Below are 18757 nucleotides of genomic sequence, written 5' to 3' on the forward strand. Positions count from 1 at the left end.
TCTCTCCCTTCCCACTCTCTCCCTCCCCTCCCTCCCTCTCTCCCTCCCTCTCTCCTTCTCTCCTTCCTTCCTTCTCTTCCTCCCTCTTTTTCTCTCTCCCCTTCCACTCTCTCCCTCCCCTCCCTCCCTCTCTCCTTCTCTCCTCCCTTCTCTTTCTTCCTCCCTCCACTCCACCGCAGCTGCCCTGATCCTAGCCACCTTCACTCTTCCGCTGTGTCTGTGGGTCTTCTGTATAAATGGAACTGTATAACATGGGCTCTTCCATGCCTGGTTTCTGCCTTGGTTACCTTCTTGACTGCTGTGCTAAAATTCCCTACAAAAGGAAGGAAGGAAGGCTTTGTTTTGGCTCAGCTACTGGGTACAGTTTCTGAGCACATGGTGGGGAACTGCTGGCCAGTGACACTGAGGCCACTGGGTCACCTTGCATCTGCCATCAGGAAGACAAAAGGATGAAAACACATTTCCCTATGCAGACCAAGAACCCAGACCATGTAATGGCACTGCCCACATTTATGGTGGGTCTTCCTATCTTAGTCCTCAAATAATCCCTCCGGATGTGCCCAGATATTTGTTTCCATGGTGACTCTACTATCAGGTTGACCATCTCTAAACATAATGTTTCAAAGTTCATTCAAGTAGCACACACCACTGCTTTTTGTCACAAAGTAATATTTTGGGCTTGCTAGTTCTTTCAGAGGCTCCAGCTTGCTAGTTTTCTTACAGTCCAGGATCACCTGCCTAGGGAATGGCTCTGCCTGCCGTAGGCTGGACCCTCCAATATAGTTAGCAACCAAGCCAGTCCTGCACAGTCTTACCCACAGGCCAATCTGATCTGGACAATCTCTCAGTTACCACAGTGTTCTTAGATGACTGTGTCAAGTTGACAGTTGAAACTAGCTAGGAGGAGTGAGGGTTTAAAAACAGTTAATATATATGTTTTTACTGTGTCCAATTTTCTGAGGAACCGCCAACCAAATTGATTTTCAGAGTGGTTGTACCAGCTTGCAGTCCCACCAGCAATGGAAGAGTGTTCCTCTTTCTCTACAACCTCACCAACATCTGCTGTCAACTGAGTTTTTGATCTTAGCCATTCTGACTGGTGTGAGGTGGAATCTCAGGGTTGTTTTGATTTGCATTTCCCTGATAACTAAGGATGTTGAACATTTCTTTAGGTGCTTCTCAGCCAGTTGGTATTCCTCAGTTGAGAACTCTTAGTTTAGCTCTGTACCCCATTTTTTTCCAGAGATGAGAACTGAACCCAGGGCCTTGTGCTTGCTAGGCAAGAGCTCTGTCACTGAGGTAAATCCCCAAACCCTGCACCTCATTTTTAATGGGGTTATTTGGTTTTCTGGAGTCTAACTTTTTGAGTTCTTTGTATATAATGGATATTAGTCCTCTATCAATGTGAGATTGGTAAAGATCTTTTCCCAATTTGTTGGTTGCTGTTTTGTCTTATTGAAGTTGTCCTTTGCCTTACAGAAGCTTTGCAATTTTATGAGGTCCCATTTGTCAATTTTTTAAAAAATAATGGGTATTATTTTATTTAAAAAATTTTATTAGATATCATTTGTCAATTCTTGATCTTAGAGCATAAGCTATTGTTATTCTGTTCAGGAAAATTTCCCCTGTGCTCATGTGCTCGAGGCTCTTTCCCACTCTCTCTCCTATTAGTTTCATGTATCTGGTTTTATGTAGAGGTCCTTGATCCATTTAGACTTGAGCTTTATACAAGGAGATAAAAATGGATTGATTTGCATTCTTCTACTAATACCACTCCTGGTCATATACCCAGAAGATGCTCTAGCATGTAATAAGGACATATGCTCCACTATGTTCATCGCAGCCTTATTTATAATATCCAGGAGCTGGAAAGAACCCAGATGTCCCTCAACAGAGGAATGGATACAGAAAATGTGGTACATTTACACAATGGAGTACTACTCAGCTATTAAAAATAATAAATTTATGAAATTCTTAGGCAAATGGATGGAACTAGAAGATATCATCCTGAGTGAGGAAACCCAATCACAAAAAGAACACAAATGATATGCACTCACTGATAAATGGATATTAGCCCAGAAGCTTGGAATACCCAAGATACAATTAACAGACCACATGAAACTCAAGAAGGAAGATCGAAGTGTAGATAGTTTGATCCTTCTTAGAAGGGGAAACAAAATACCCATGGGAGGAGATACAGAGACAAAGTGTGGAGCAGAGACTGAAGGAAAGACCATCCATAGACTGCCCCTTCTGGGGATTCATCCCATATACAATCACCAAACCCAGACATTATTGTGGATGCCAACAAGTGCTTACTGACAGAAGCCTGATACAGCTGTCTCCGGAGAGACTCCACCAGTGTCTGACAAATACAGAGGTGGATGCTCTCGCCCTACCATTGGACTGAGCACAGGGTCCCCAACAAAGGAGCTAGAGAAAGGACCTAAGGAGCTGAAGGGATTTTAAGCCCCATAGGAGGAACAACAATTTGAACTAGCCAGTACCCCCAGAGCTCCCAGGGACTAAATGACCAACCAAAGAGAACACATGGTGGGACTCATGGTTCCAGTGCATATGTAGCAGAGGATGGCCTAGTCGGCCATCAATGGGAGGAGAGGCCCTTGGTCCTGTGAAGGCTCTATGCCCCAGTGTGGAGGAATGCCAGGTCCAGGAAGCTGGTGTGGGTGGGTTGGGGCGCAGGGGGAGTGGGGGGATGGGATGGGTGTTTTTCAGAGGGGAAACCAGGAAAGGGGACAACATTTGAAATGTAAATAAAGTAAATATCTAATAAAAAAGAAAAACATATATATGTTTTTAACTTTTTATTGATTCTTTGTGAATTTCACACCATGCAACCCCATCCCACTCATCTCTCCTTCCCCTCATACCTGCCCTCCACCCTTGTATCCCCTAACCTCCAACTGGGAAGCTGCAGTGTATCTCAGTGTCCCACAGTATACCCTTTTGTCTACACTTCTTGCACATGTTCACTGTAATGAGTCATCGGTCTGGTGCGAGGCCTCTGGCTCCTGCTACTCCATCAATACTGGGTGCTCACTGGGACTCCTCTTGGATATCCTGTTGTTGTCCCGTGTCATGGAGGTCCTGCAGCTCTGGATCTGTAGAACCCCTTCATGCATTCCAGCAGTTCATTGATGGGTTAGATAATAGGGTGGGTCAGTGCATTTAATATTTTATTTTTTACCCCCTCACCATATATAGCTAGGTGTTGCCTCCTCTTTGGAGTTGTTATTAGTATTTCTCGTGTGAACATCTGTGTGCAAGCTTTTTTGCACATGTATTTTCACTTCTCCTGAGTGTACACCTCTGAATGGAATTAATTTATCACTGTTACAGAAATGATACATGCACAGCAAAGTTGAAATCATTTTAGAGTGAGCCCCCCTCTAGTCTCCACCAAGGTCCTATCAAGAGTTACATTCTGTTTCCTTTGTCACTTGTGTATCCGTAGGTTGGCCTTGGATTGGGAGGTACACAGGACCACAGCTCTTTCTCATAATTACTCCAGTCTGTGTGTCATTAGCTACAGCCTGGGCCACGTAGTAAGACCCTGTCTCGAAACAGAACAAAGAGCTCGTTTGTCCAGATGGCTGCCATTTAAGCCCAGGTCCTTGCTTTCTTGGTTCACTTTAGCTACTGAGTTAAGTAGATGTAATTCTGTGACTAACTGCTGTGGACTCATTTGGGTTATGTTTGAAAGTATAACAGAGACTTTGCTTAGTTAAAGGGGGGATGACGTTATTTCACGAATGACACCTGTCCTCCATTTCTCACACGGTGTCCATCTGTGTGAACAGGTTAAGGAGAAGCAAGTATCCCGTGTCCTGACTCAGCTGTACATTTGTAACTCTACACAGGTAACTCCCTTCTGAGCTGAGCAGATAGCTCAGTTGGTAGAGCATTTGCTTTGCAGGTCTCTAGGTTCAATGCCCAATATTGATGAAACAATATTAAATGTGTTTAACCTTTTGTCCTAGTGAGCTTAGCTGTCAACTTGACACAGCCTTGAGTCATCTGAGAAGGGTGTTCTAACTGGGGGTTGTCCAGATCAGACTGGCTTGTGGCTATGTCTGTGGAGGGTTATCTTGTCTATCTCTATAGGAGGGCCCAGCCCACTGTAGGCAATACCATTCCTTGGGCAAGTGGTTATGGACTATATGAGAAAACTTTTATTTTGTGTATATGGGTGTTTTGCCTGAAGGTATATCTGTGTACCACATGCCTGCCTTCCTGGTGCCAACAGAGGCCAGATCTACTTCTAGCATGACATTCCCGAGAACTACACCTACAGCTATGAGTGAGCTGCCTCGAGAGTGCTGGGAGCCCATTCCAGGTCCATTCCAAAGGGAAGAGCAACTCTTAGCTGCTGAGCCATCTCTCCAGCCCTATTTAAAACTCCCAGTCCATCCTCAATGAAGTCTCTCGACCCTGAGTTGTGAAATTCCACAGTTAGGGGGATTAACTACGCCATAGCTAGGATATCCTGTGTGAGACATGACAGTGAGATTTGGGTGGAGGCAGAGGCAGAGAGCCGCTCTCTGTGGATCAGATGACAACTCTGCCCAGGCAGTGACAAGTGGCGATCTCTTCCTTTCTCCTCTCCTGTCCTGAAACCTAGCTCCACACAGGAGAGGAAACACCATGTGGATCCTTTAGATGATAGCTTATCTTGCTCAATATTCCGATCCCCATTTCTGTCAGTTCCCCTGTGAATGTCGTGATTTCTTCTGTCTCACATCCACCGTGAATAGGTGCCGTAGCTTCTCGGCTGCTCTCAGATCTCAGGTATCATGAAGAGCAGCACAGGGCAGGGTCAAGCATCTCACTGCCTCCCCGTGATCCAACCATCAGCGCTTTTTCATAGGTCATCCATGGAAAGAAACTTACCTTGACTATTGGCAGAGTTTGTGTATTTGCATACTAATAAATGAATGTGCATATGCAGCCTTACACTGACCCTAAAGGCAAGTTTCTATTATATGTATTCGAGAGAGGGTCTCAGTGTAGTCTTTGTTGGCCTGGAACTCTTCATGTAGACCAAGCTAGCCTCAGACTTGTAAAACTCTCCCTACCTCCTCTGCCTGCAAAGTGATGGGATTAAAGGCATGCACCACCATATTGGGCCCTGTTAACTTTTAACTGTGATATATATATATATATATATATATATATATATATATACATACATATATGTGTGTGTGTATGCATATATAATATAATAGAATAGAATATAAAATTTAGCATCTTAACCTTTTTGTTTGTTTGGTTTTGGTTTTTTTTTTTCGAGACAGGGTCTCACTGTGTATCCCTGGCTATCTAAAATTGACTCTGCAAGCTGGGATGGCCTCAAACCTGCCTCTGTCTCCTGAGTGCTGGGATTAAAGGTGTGTGCCACCATTGCCTGACAGTTCTATTTTTAATTTTTAAATATTCATCTTTATTACTTTTTTTTTTTTAAGATTTATTTATTTATTATATGTAAGTACACTGTAGCTGTCTTCAGACACTCCAGAAGACGGAGTCAGATCTCATTACGGATGGTTGTGAGCCACCATGTGGTTGCTGGGATTTGAACTCCGGACCTTTGGAAGAGCAGTCAGGTGCTCTTACCCACTGAGCCATCTCACCAGCCCCCATCTTTATTACTTTAATTCTCTCTCTCTCTCTCTCTCTCTCTCTCTGTGTGTGTGTGTGTGTGTGCGCGCACACACACACACACACACGCATATGTAAATACAGGTACCAAAAGTGGTCAGAGGTTTCAGATCTCCAGGGACTGGAGTTACAGGAATTTGTGAGCTCTCTGATGTAAATCCTGAGAACAAAACGTGGGTCTCCTGCAAAAGCAGTAAGCACTCTTAACCAACAAGCCATCCCTTCAGCCCCTATTTTTAATGCTTTAAGGGACTACTTTATAAGCCTCTGAAGATGGGCTACTTGTCACATCTATTTCTTTCTTTCTTTACATCTTTGTCAATAGTTACAATAGTTTTAGCCATGTTAGTGAATATGAAAGAGTTGAATGGATACAAACAAAACTGTGTATGTTTATAGGGTCTCTTGTGCTCTACACACACACACACACACACACACACACACACATACATATACACACATACATATACATACACACAAACACACATACATGCACACACACATGCATACACATACACACACATATAGATACACACACAACACACATATACACACAAATAGACACACACAAAGGAAGTTGTGAGAGAGAGAGAGTCTGTCCCAATTTGAGTGACATTATCTATTACCTCAAGCTTTTATTATTTCTTTAAGGTAAAAATATTTAAACCTCTTCTACTAAAAAAATTCAGTATACTACAAGTTGCTACAACTATAGTACTATTCAATAGCTTCTTATCACATGGTCACCCAACCTTCCTCTACCACCTGGCTCTCACTGCCCCTGCTCCAGGCTCTGGAAACCCCGTTCTGTTCTCTACCTCTCAGAAATCAACTCGTTGCAATTCCACAGCAGTGAGCTCATGCGGCAGCTGCCAAGCCAGAAAGCAGTGCACTTCTGAACAATGAAAACACTCCAAGTTCCTATCACGAGTGGTAGACCCTCTCCTGAAGGACATCATGGGCCAGATTCTAAAGGGCTACAGCCTACAGCTTTCTTACGCGCTCCTCCTAAATTTCTCATCGCGCTCTAGTAGGGAAAGTAAAGAGGGGAAAAAGTAAAGTTCTTACTGTCTATAGAGGGTAGTAATTTTATTTTTTAAGAACTTCTCTCACTGCGAGTGGGTGGGTAGAGGAGCAGGGGGTGGGGGAGGGTATAGGGGACTTTCGGGATAGCATTTGAAATGTAAATGAAGAAAATACCTAATAAAAAATTGAAAAAAAAAAAGAACTTCCCTCACTAGCAGTGTGTGTACAACACTCCCATCCTTCTGTTCTCCTCCAGCTCCTTCCAGGTCCACTCCTAAACCCATGATCTCTTCGTTATTGTTACATGTATGCACATGTGTGCGTGTATACATATGCACACATGTGTATATAATGCACTGAGCCATCTAACTGTATGTATACATGCCCATGGTGACCGCTTTGGGTTGTAACCTGCATGGGAGCTCACCTGACGCCCCCTCTCTCTGCAGGCATCGGCCACCTGTGGCTCTTCATCTAGGGCTGCCACCATGTGGAATTCCCCCCACACACACCACACACACCACATTGTCATGTCAACATTATGCTGGTCTTGTCCAGGCAGCCATATTGCTGAGTGCTCGTGTGTGCAGCGTCCTTGTCTTGCCTGAGGGACACTGCTACCGGTCTGGTGCCCTGGCTCTTACAATCTTTCTGCTCCCTCTGCTGTGATGTTCTCTGAGCTTGAGCAGGGGATGCTGGTTTGCTTTGCAGATTTCTCAGTTGGGCACTCCACGGTCCCTCACTCTCTCCATTATGACCAGTTGTAGATCTCCGAAATAGTCCCCACCTGTTGCAAAAAGCTGTTTCTTTGATGAGGGTTGAGAGCTACACTTACCTGTGTCTTGTTATCCCATTTTGTCCTCAATCCTAGGAACATTAAATTATATTTCCAACTGTCTGGGATCTCTGGAGAATGGGGCTAAGAGAATGGCCTCTGAAACTCAAATCCTGGGTTGGAATCCCCCTTTCTGCCAATTAATTAGCTGTGTGACCCTGGGTAAGCTACTTAGTCTCTCTGTGTCCCAAATCCTTCTATTGTAAAACAGATTATACTATAGCTCCAATTTCATAGGATAATGTGTCAATCAAATGAGTTAATATTCAGTAAGGCAACAGTAGCTAGCCTGCTTTAATGGTTCTATGTAGAAAGGAAGAAAATCCAAAAGTTGAGGGTAAAGGTTACAACTCGAAGAAGATTCTAACCAAAATTGTAATAGGATTATTAATACTGGAATTCACTTGGAAAGACAAAGACTAGTCACAAAGTCTTGGCATAAACTTTATCACATAGTAAAATACATTATGAAGTGAGAAACACAAACTCTTTGGTATTGGACAGAAACAGGCAACTCAAAGCATAAGAATGTTAACTATAATAGAAGGTACAGTAGCCAATTTAATGTTTAAAATAACATTTATATATTCATTGTGTGTGAACATATGTGTGGGCATGTACATGCCAAAGCACATACTAAGGTCAGAAGACAACCTGTGGGAGTTGGTTCTCTGCTTCCCTCACGTGCGGACAGATGCTGAACTTAGGTGGACAGACTTGGCCATGAGTGCCTCGGACCTGTTGAGTCTTCTTGCTGGCATTTTAAAGAATTATGTTCAATATGGGTTATTCAGATGGTATCTACATAGCCATATGGGGGAAAAGAAAAGTTGGAGCCACGTCTTATTTTTCATGCCAAAATAAATACTGCACAGATCAACAATAAAGTATGAGGTTAACACTGCTGAAGTGGGAACCATGTTTTTTTTTTTTTTTTCTTTTCAAAAAAGACTTGAGTGGACGGTGAAGGGATTTTTCCAGTAAAACCATGAAACCTTATAAGATCGAGCGTCAAGAAAAACATGACATTCTAAAGGGGAAGAATTTGCTACACAAAGTATGGTAAACCAAACAGAACCAGAGAAACATATTCACTGCAGTGCAGGAATGTCTTAGAGCCTCAAAGATACTATGAACTGGACAAAAAAAGGAAAAAGAAAGAGGAAGGACCAGCAACCCAGTGAATGGCATGTGAGAGACAACTCAGGTGAACGAGGAACTGGTGTGGTGACATGGGCCTTTAGTTCCCAAACGCAGGAAGCAGAGACAAGTGCATCTCTCTATGAGTTCTAAGGCAGCCTGCTCTATAAAGTGAGACCTTCTCTCTCTCTCTCTCTCTATATATATATATATATATATATATATGAAATAAATAAAAAGAAAGGTGAACATAGTTATAAAATAATGAAATTGTTTCCTCTATATCAGTGACAAGCACTGGCAGCCACTGTGGAGCTGCAATGAGGTTCTGTTTATTCTGCTTGCATTTTTTTTTACCCGAGACAGGGTTTCTCTGTGTAGCCCTGGCTGTCCTGGAACTCACTTTGTAGACCAGGCTGGCCTCGAACTCAGAAATCCTCCTGCCTCTGCCTCCCGAGTGCTGGGATTAAAGGCGTGTGCCACCACGCCCGGCTTCTGTTTGCATTTCTGAGTCTTGATTCAAAAGAACACGAGCTTCCCCTTTCTTCTCTGTCTTTCAGATGCGCTGGCCTCTCTGAAGCCTTCCTCATTATGAAGGACACAGCTTTCTCTCTTCGCCATCCACCTCCTCTGGGAAGCTGCTGAGATTTATAGCTGGTCTGTCCTATGGTTTTCTTTTAAACCCTAATAAATTTGTTCCCCAACATTTTCTTTTAATGATTAGATTTAATGGTTTGCCATGGGGAATGCAGAGGCAGCTCAGTGGCTAAGAAGACCAAACCACACAACACACTCGATGTCCTGTGAGATGCCTGTCACTCCAGCTCTGAGAGATCTGACACCTCTTCTATCTGACCTCTACACTCAAAGGTTTGTGTACTGGCTGGTTTTGTGTGTCAACTTGACACAAGCTGGAGTTATCACAGAAAAAGCTGAGGAAATGCCTCCATGAGACCCAGCTGTGGGGCATTTTCTCAATTAGTGATCAAGGGGGGAGGGTCCATTGTGGGTGGTGCCAGCCCTGGGCTGGTAGTCTTGGTTCTATAAGAGAGCAGCCTGAGCAAGCCAGGGAAAGCAAGCCAGTAATGAACATCCCTCCATGGCCTCTGCATCAGCTCCTGCTTCCATACCTGCTTGAGTTCCAGTCCTGACTTCCTTGGTGATGAACAGCAATGTGGAAGTATAAACTGAATAAAACTTTCCTCCCCAACTTGCTTCTTGGTCATGATGCTTTGTGCAGGAATAGAAACCCTGGCTAAGACAGTTTGTATACACACTCACATACACAATGCATAAACAAAATAAACTTAGAAGATACACTTGCCATGCCATCTCTGTTCGTGGACATTCTGGCCATCTGTTGTTTTATGGCAAGCATGCAAAGCTTAATGATGAAAACGCACACTTTACTCAGATGCTTTGTGTGCTGGTTTGTGTGAGAATGGACTCTATAGGCTCATGTATTTGAATTTTTGGTCTTGAGTTGGTGGAACTGTTTGGGAAGGATTAGGAGGTATGGCCTTGGCTAACTTTTGAGTTTTCAAAAGCTCATTCCGTATCCAGTTAGCCTTCTCTGCCTCATGTTCATGTCGGTCAAGATGTGAGCTCTCAGCCAATACTCCAGTGCCATGCCTGCCTGCTATCATCCTCTCTTACAGCATGGTCATGGCTCCATTCCCCTGAAACCATGAGCCTCCAATACTCCTTTTCTTTATACATTGCTGTAGCCATAATGTCTTCTTCAGCACAGCAACAGAAAAGTAACTGAGACGTGAATAAGAATTTGGACAGGGTGCTGCTGGGATGCTTCTGTGTCCTGTGGAACTGCATAAGCTGGAAGGATACAGAGGTTGGGCTGGCTGGGGGCCTGGAGAACAGGGACAACAGGGTGAAGCTTTGCTGAGATGTCCATCTCCTCCCATCCTGCCAATGGGCCAGGGTGAGTGAACCGTGGGCTCCCAACACTGTTGCCTAGAGCACCTCCGACTAGCTTGAGCATGATAGTCTAGGGAGGGTTGTGACTTTTGACATGGAGCATGCCTCCTGATAAGAGTCCGTGCTGAGAACAGGCTAGAAGCCAAAGCCATGTGGTCTTTCTGAGTTGGTCATAAAGGTCTCACAGCACCAATTCTACTGTTCTCTGTTGATGGAAAGAGTCACAGCTTGCCATCTTCAAAGAGCAAATCAATGGTGGAATGCGAAATGATTTGTGGCCATGTTTTAGATCTTCAGAGAGGAAGGACAAATGACTGGAATCTCTTTGGAGTGGAGCTTCACAGCCCCTAACAAAGATGTCCCACAGACACTCCTTTATGCCTGGTTTCTACACTCGCACCCCTCTTTTTGACTTTTACCCAACCCAGGCCTGTTAGGGTCACCAATTCCTCTTCTCCAGTCTGTAACTCTCCCTGCAGGAGAGCCAAGGCCTCACCTCCTCATCCCTCAAGTTCTCCAACCCCAGGTGCCCACCGGATGTCAGTTGTTTTCTTTGCAACTCAGATTCCCTGGGTCGATGAAGGAGGTACTAATGGCAACACCACAGACAGAAGGGGTCCAGAATGGGGTGACACTTGCATAGCTGGCCTCTGAAATTAAATTTAGTTCCAGCCCTCAAATGTGCTGCTAGGTAGACACAAAGACTCTGATTCTTCCAGGCTGTGTGACTTGAACATTGAACACTCTTACTCCTAGCACACTCTGCTGTGATAGCTATCTACTGCAAAGCAAGTCGCTCCCAACACAGCAGATTTTTCCTCTCACAGTTTTAAGGGTTAAGAACATAGGAATTGCTTAGTTGAGTTCCCTGGTTCGCTGGACTCGCTTGCGACAGCCCCTCGATTGGCTCAATGATTCAAGAGTCATTGGATCAAACTCTCAAGTCCTTATGAGTTCCTGGCAGAAAACGTCTCTTCTTTTTGTCTGTGGACCCCTGATAGACATGATTTGATTTGGCACCATGCTCCATAAAGGGAAGGCAGCAAGTGAGCAAAGGCATGACACTGGAGAGAGTTTAAACAAGATGGTGGTTTAGTTTGGATTCCCAGCTGCCGAACTGTTTGGGAAGCTTTTGAAGCCCCTAGGAGATGATGAAGCTTTGCTGAAGGAAGTTGGTCACTGTGGGTGGTGAGGTTTGACGTTTAGGTTCAGCTTCCTATCAGCTATCTTTTTCTGCAAGAGGTAGGGTGAGGAGTTTCACTTGTACCTTCCTGCCACGTGGAGTCACCAGCCACCCTGCTTTCCCTCTATAATGGACTGTATCCCCACAAACTGTGAGTCGGCAGCTTTCTTCCTTAAGTTGCTTCCTGTGGGTGTGACAGCAATGAAGTAACAAACTTGATGATCCCTAAGTTTCTTCTTGTGGGTGGCACAGCAATAAAGTAACAAACCTGATGATCCCTAAGTTGCTTCCTGTGGGCGTCACAGCTATAAAGCGATGAAAGTCACTGTCCTGGCTACTTTAACGTCAGCTCACTGGACACAAGCTGAGGTCCTCTGAAAGGAGGGAACCTCAACTGAGAAAATGCTTCCATAAGATCAGGCTGTAAGGCATTTTCTTAATTAGTGATTGATGTGGGAGGGCCCAGCTCATTGTGGGTGAGGTCATCCCTGGGCTGGTGATCCTGGGTTCTATTCCCTCTGTGGCCTCTGCATCAGCTCCTGACTTCAGGCCTCTGCCCTGTTTGAACTCCTGTCCTGACGTCCTTCAGTGATAGACTATGATGTGGACATATAAACCAAGTAAACTATTTCCTCCCCAACTTGCTTTTGGTCCTGGTGTTTTATTGTAGCAATTGTAACCCTAACTAGGACAGTCACATAGGCTGTAACCTAACCACAGAAGTGACCTCTTCACTTTCCCCTTTGCAACAGCAGTGAGTCACTGTGGCCTGGTCACACTGAAGGCCAGGGTATCTGCAGGATGTGTATCTCAGGAGTAAATCAGAACTCTCCTCCACAGCTGCTTCAGGCAGACAGTCTTCCTTGCCCAGGGCCTGGCTGCAGGTGCCTCAGGTACTGACAGAGCACACCGTAGGTCCAGGAAGACCTCAGTTCCAAAGCTAGAGATTCCCCTGACCAGAGAATGGTAACATTTGCTGGGAAGTGGATGGTAACTACGGAAAAATAGTTTATCTTCAAAGTAACGCATGAGTTCTTTGTAGTAAAAGATTTGCGCAATACACTTCTAAGGATATTTTGTCTGATTGTTTTGTGTGCATGTATGTGTATGCACCACATGCATGAGTGATGCCGGTGGAGCCCAGAAGGTTTTGCATCCCCTGGAACTGGAGTTATGGGTAGCTGTGTGTCAACATATGGATGCTGGGAAACAGAACCTCGGTCTTCTGCAAGAGCAACAAGTGCTCTTAACTGCTGAGCCAAGTGTTCACCACCTCCAGGCCCCCTCTATTTGTATAAGGCCAGGATATTTCAGGAAGTCTAAAAATGGATGGAAAAACTACCTCGAGAAGTGATACTGGGAATGGTCGCTTAGTACCATTCTGCACTGCCTTTCTTTTATTATGTATGCACAGGATTGATCTGCAAGTGTGTGTGTGTGTGTGTGTGTGTGTGTGAGAGAGAGAGAGAGAGAGAGAGAGACAGAGACAGAGACAGAGACAGAGACAGAGAGAGACAGAGACTGAGACCAGGGTCTCATTATTTAGGTCATGCTGGTTTGAAACTGACTATAGTGACCAGGCTATACTCAAACTCACAGAGATCTGGCTGCTTCTGCCTTGGTAGTGTTAAGATCAGGGCACATGCCACCATATCCACCTGTTTCTGTTTTGAAAGATTTATTTATGTGTACATGCAGAAGAACTGGAATGGAAAGCAGTTGACTGATGTGGGTGCTGCTCACTGACCTCAGGTCATTTGCAAGAACAGTGCATGCTCTCCACAAAGAAAATAATTGTGGGGGGGGGGGCGGAGGGAGGGAGACAGACAGACAAGATGTCCCTATGAAGTTCAGGCTGATGTTTAACTTGCCACCCCTTGGAAGCCTCTTCCTTCAAGTGGAAACATCCCCCCAGGCAGGGGGAGGGGGCATCTTTTGAAACTCAGGAAGTAAACAAACCTCACAGGTCTGAGAAGCTGACCTTGGGGGGAAACTAGCAGCCCCCATGCTTGTCAGGAGCTTCTCCCACCAGTCCTGTGCAATGTCCTGTAAGTACTGTGGTTACCTGTGCTGGGGCAGGCTCTTTGGTAACACAGCTACTCTGGGGCCATGTCTTTGCTCACCCACACTCTTGCTAGTTACCCCAATACATTCTCATTGGCTCCCCAGGTTGCGCTGTGGTACCGTTGTGACTTTGGCCTGTTTCCTTTCTGGGCAGAGTGGCCCTGTGCTTTGTGTCTCCCCAGGAAATGTCTGTCACAGAAAAGCACCCTCTTGCCTCATCCTTCGATGTACTAGAACTATCAGCATGAATCACTTTTTAAGAGATAAAATAATAAAAGGGTTAATAATAGGTGACTAAGTAACTTCACCCACGGCTTAGAACATCCTAAGTATATTCTGAACTCGAGAGGCAGATGTGATTTGCTACGACAAGAGACACCTTGGTTATAGGGGCTGAAGTGATAGCGACAAATCTAATTGAGTGAATTCTGTGCCATGGAGGGGCTCTGAGCATGGAGGGGCTCTCGTCCTAATCTCCATAGTGATCGTCTTCCCACCAGCTCCTCCTCAGACTTCTGGCTCCCTCGGATTGCCTCCAAAACCAGTTACCTTCTTAGTTATTATTAATGCTGAGATAATAAAACAGCATGGCCAGAGCCTACAGGATGGCTCAGTGGGGTAAGGGTGCTTTGGTGCTCGGTACCAATCCTGATGATGCACATTTGATTCCTGGAACCCACTTGGTGGAAGGAGAAACCACTCCTACAAGTTGTCCTCTGACCTTCACATACATGCATGGTGGCATCTACATCCCGACATACAAAGACCCAATAAATAACTCTGAGAGCAAAACCAAACTGGTCATATCCTAGACACTCAAGTCAGTTGAACCAAACACTAAATGTAGAAAAAGGGGATCTTCGGTGAGGGTGGACTGGGGAAATGTTATGGTTTGCCTTTTTGGTACTATATTGCTTTAGTCATGGGACACAGCACATGTCTGCCAACACAGTCCCCGGACCAACCAAAATACATCACCCGGAATGTTTGAAACAGACCGATACAGAATCCGAACTGGGACAAGATTCCCAGGCGATTCCACAGCATCAGAGGTTGTTAGTAAAGCCAGGCTGCACACTGGGAATAACCTGTAATAACTTTAAACCCATCCATGTCATGTCCCAACCTCAGAAATCAGTCTGGCCACTGTCTTCTTATCCTGTGAAGAGACTCTGAACCTGTGGTCGGTTCCCCATTATAGCGGTTCTTAAGGTGTGATAATTGCTTGAATTTGCTTTCCTTTACTGGGCCTGGTGGTTCAGACCGAAATCCTAATGCTTAAGAGGTAGAGGCACGAGGACCAGTCTGGGCTACATGAGGAGACTTTCTGGGGAGGAGTGGGAGAGGAATTTAAAATCGAGTGCTGCTGCTCTTGGTGGCAGTTTGACCACTACACTTAAGAAAATTACTGGCTGAAAATAGCTCACCCATACTTGTAAAGCCACACACAGTTTGGCCACAGAGCTAGCTTCCAACCCACCCATGATTCTCTCTAGCAAATCGCCCAAGGCCTGTCTGGTTCCCCAGAGGCCAGAGGGATTTTGCAGCATGCAAGAAACAGCCCCAACCCTCCGCAGACTGCTTTTGACTCCCATGACTTACAGGTGCCCCTCTCTGATAATCAAGCTTTCATGTCTTCAGCCTCCCTCCCTAGCCACAGAGACAATTTCACTTGGTTAAGTTCAGTTGTAGCTCCGTTGTAGTTGCGACTGAGGTCAGTGAACTCCTCCAGGGTGGAAAATGACCGGAATCTGAGCCAAATTGGCTCTAGGGGCGGGTCCACACTAGCCTCTGGATCCGGCAGAACAAGGCTTTCCTGTGTTCCATACGGTCAGTGGCCCAAGATCTTTCCCAGACAGAGACAGGGAAGAAGGACGAAGGAAAAATGGCACCTAGTGGGTGGGGATAGTGATTGAAAGTCACCTAGTATCGTGGGCCTTCTGATCATGAATCTTCCGACTATATCACCAAGTTCTGGGGGAAAAAAAAACGGAATCAAATAACTGCAAGTCATTCTAAATCTCGCCACACTAAGCAGGGCATTCTGCTGTCCCTGGTCGGAGAGAGGTGGGGTTGGGCACTGTCCTGGGATTCGCTCAGGTGGTGGGCACTGAGCCCGAGCAGCATCAGAGGTGGCACCTGTGTCTCTGGCATTGAATACCGCGCCGCTTAGGGTGGTGCCGGAAGCCTGCGCTAGTGGCCTGGAAGGGGTGGGGGGCGGAATTCGTGGGTCTTTGTAAAACGCTTTCCACGTGATGTCGTAGTTCTCTGTCAGGCTTCCAAAGGCGACCTGCGGAGTCAGTGCCACGAATCTCCCTCCGGGCCTCCGCATCCCGCTGGACACCAGCGACTAGCGCTCGCGTCTCCGCGGTGGCGCTTCTTCCCGCTCTTGGCTTGGTGGTGCAGCTCAGACACCAGCTCTTGCCACACGCCCAAGTAAGGCACAGCTCCAGGGTGGCGTGGCCCTGCCCACGGTCCACCTTTCTGCGCACCTGCCTCCGGGGCGGGGCGGAGCGGGGCGGGGCCGCTGTGCGGGCGCAGGTCACGGCTCGGACGCTGGAGGGGGCTGTGGCTCTCCGCCGTCCCCAGGCTGTGCCCAGGCTCCCCCTGCCGAGGGCTCGGCCCAGGCCCTGGGAGGGGCAGTGGTGGCCCTCATTTCCCGCTCAACAGCCTCGGAGGCGGCTGGTCCCGGCGCGGGCGCAGCGGCTGCGGGGAGCGGGGAGCCCGGAGAAGGTGCGGGGCGGGGACGCGGCCACCGCCCGCTCTGCGCCGCTCCTCCCCACGCGAGTGGCGCTCGGGCCGGGCGTCGAGGCGGCCGCGGCGACCCGGAGCTCGCTCCCCACCCACCCCGCCTGCTCCGCCCTCCCCTCCGCCCCGCGCCACCTTTGATGGCTCGGACCTCGGCCGGCCGCCGCCTGCCTAGCTCGCGCGCCCGCCGCCCGCGGGGACCCCTCGCTCGCCGCCGCCGCGCCCTCGCCAGCCTTGCAGCCCGCAGCCCGCAGCCCGGACCCGGAGCCACCGAGGTAGGAGGCGTGCGGCGAACAATGACCGCGGCGGGAGGGCGGCCGCCTGGGTGGACCGGGCCGCGGCGGCAACTTGTGCGAGTCCCCGCGCTCGCGGCCCTGGGCGCCGGCCGAGCTGGCTGCGGAGTCCACGGGAACGGTCCTTTTTGTAGCCGGCGGCCGCAGGCCCCGCAACAATAGCAGAAGCCACGGTTCCTCGGGCACCGGTGGAGCTCACCTCCGCGGACCTGGGCTGCGGGGCTCTGAGCTCGTGGGTTCTCCCCAGCTTGGCTTCCTCTCCTTGGGCGCCCCTCCCCCGCTTCCTCCCATCCCACCCTGCCGGGTGACAGCGCCCCCGACGCCTCTTCCGGACCTCAGGCTGCAATCTCGGCTCTGGAGGTCCGTCTCCCGGCAGCACGGGTGCCGCCGTGCCGCCGGGTCACTGCATCTCGCCCACGGGCGGCGAGAACCTCCCGGTGGGTGACAAAGAGGAACACGCCCTCTTAAGTTAGATCTTGTTTCTCTTTACTCTCTGCCTTATGGAGGGGGAAGTTTCCCCCTCCCTTTTTAAAGCACAGGATATATATTATTATTTTTGTGTGGGGGGACGGGGAGTTCAGAACTTCTGATTGTGATTTTTTACGATTTAAGTTCGGAAAACTTTAGCCTTGTGATCCATCCGGACCCCGGTGAGTCTTAGACCTAGGGGTCGTGGAGGAGTACCAGATTCCTTGTTGGGACCCGGAAACCACGGCTGGCAGGGATTTTCTAGAGTCCCCCTAGAAAATAGGGAGGTAGGGCTCACAAAGGAACGAGGTTTGAGACGTGCTGGTGAAGATGTGGGAGCGAATAACTGCCTCTCATCTGGAACAGTTTACCAGGCTCAGCTTCTCCTCCCCTCCCCGGCTCCGGCTCCGGAGTTCAGTGGCCTCCGGCTGTTTCATTTATTTTTGTTTCAGCCTTCCTCCGTGCTAGTTTACCGCGTTTGACAACCTTAAACCTGGCCCCTGCCCATGGTTTACCCTCCAGACTTCCAATCCCTCCCTTAGTAGGCAGCGTTTTCTGACCATAACCTCGACCCAACGATGGGCCATGTTTAATGTGCTTTGCACGTGGGGACTTGGCCAAGCCCACTTCAGAACATTCCCCTAGCGTTGTCTTACTTCTCTTTTTCTATCTGAACAAGGAATGGAGAAAGAGGGGGAAAGCCTTTTGGATTATGAAAGCTTTAGTTGAGGAGTTGCCTTTAAAAATTGGTTTGGTGTTTTGAAAGCTAAGGTGGGGCCCTTTTCAAATCCCTGTCGTCTTTCCCCTCAGCCCCACATTTCTTGCTGGCATCTTAGCCTCAGCTTTTCAGGTGGGTGGGTCTCTGAAAATGCACGTCTTCCGTGGGTCTGGCATCCACACAGCCCACTTTATATTCCTGCAGCATCGGTCTGCAGCAAGACACTAATATTGGACCTTCTCCAAGCACAACGAAACGTTTGTGTTTTTAGTATGTCTGGCTAATAGCTCTGCTTCTGGGTAAAATAAATAGAAGCATTATTGGGCAGTGACTGGTCTACTGGGGGAGTCGGTGGAGTAGATAGTGAGCAGATGTCTGCCAAACCCACAGGAAGCTAGAAATACTTGGTCATCGATGAGGTAACTACCTTCTCATGGTGTGTGTGGGGGTGGGGGTGTGTGCAGAACTGTAGTGTGCTCCTCTGACTTGGGATATGCTGTTAAGATTTAGGAGTTCTGTAAGTTGGAATCCTTCTGAAGTTAGATATACGATGTAAACATCCCCCTCTGCACCCCACTTCCTTCTGTGATAGGATCTTAGAGTGTATCCCTGATTGGTCTCACTGGAGATCTTCCTGTCTCAGTTACCCCGAATGCCAGGATTATAGA

At 47.5% G+C, this 18757-nt stretch overlaps 1 protein-coding gene across 6 annotated transcripts in view; it reads left to right on the forward strand.

The window, feature by feature from the left end:
- Positions 1–16127: 16127 nt before the first annotated feature.
- Positions 16128–18757, forward strand: part of Farp1 (FERM, RhoGEF (Arhgef) and pleckstrin domain protein 1 (chondrocyte-derived)) — a 248577-nt gene continuing 245947 nt past the window's right edge. The window contains exon 1 of one of the 6 annotated variants that reach the window (XM_006518914.4): positions 16128–16298. The gene's annotated coding sequence lies outside the window, so the exon portion shown is untranslated. Of the gene's footprint in view, positions 16299–16533; positions 16886–16927; positions 17341–17571; positions 18509–18757 lie in introns of those variants that run through there. The other 5 variants (NM_134082.3, XM_006518915.3, XM_030247776.1 and 2 more) reach the window with 5 other exon arrangements.

Source organism: Mus musculus, chromosome 14 (assembly GCF_000001635.26).
Source record: "Mus musculus strain C57BL/6J chromosome 14, GRCm38.p6 C57BL/6J".
NCBI lineage: Eukaryota > Metazoa > Chordata > Mammalia > Rodentia > Muridae > Mus > Mus musculus.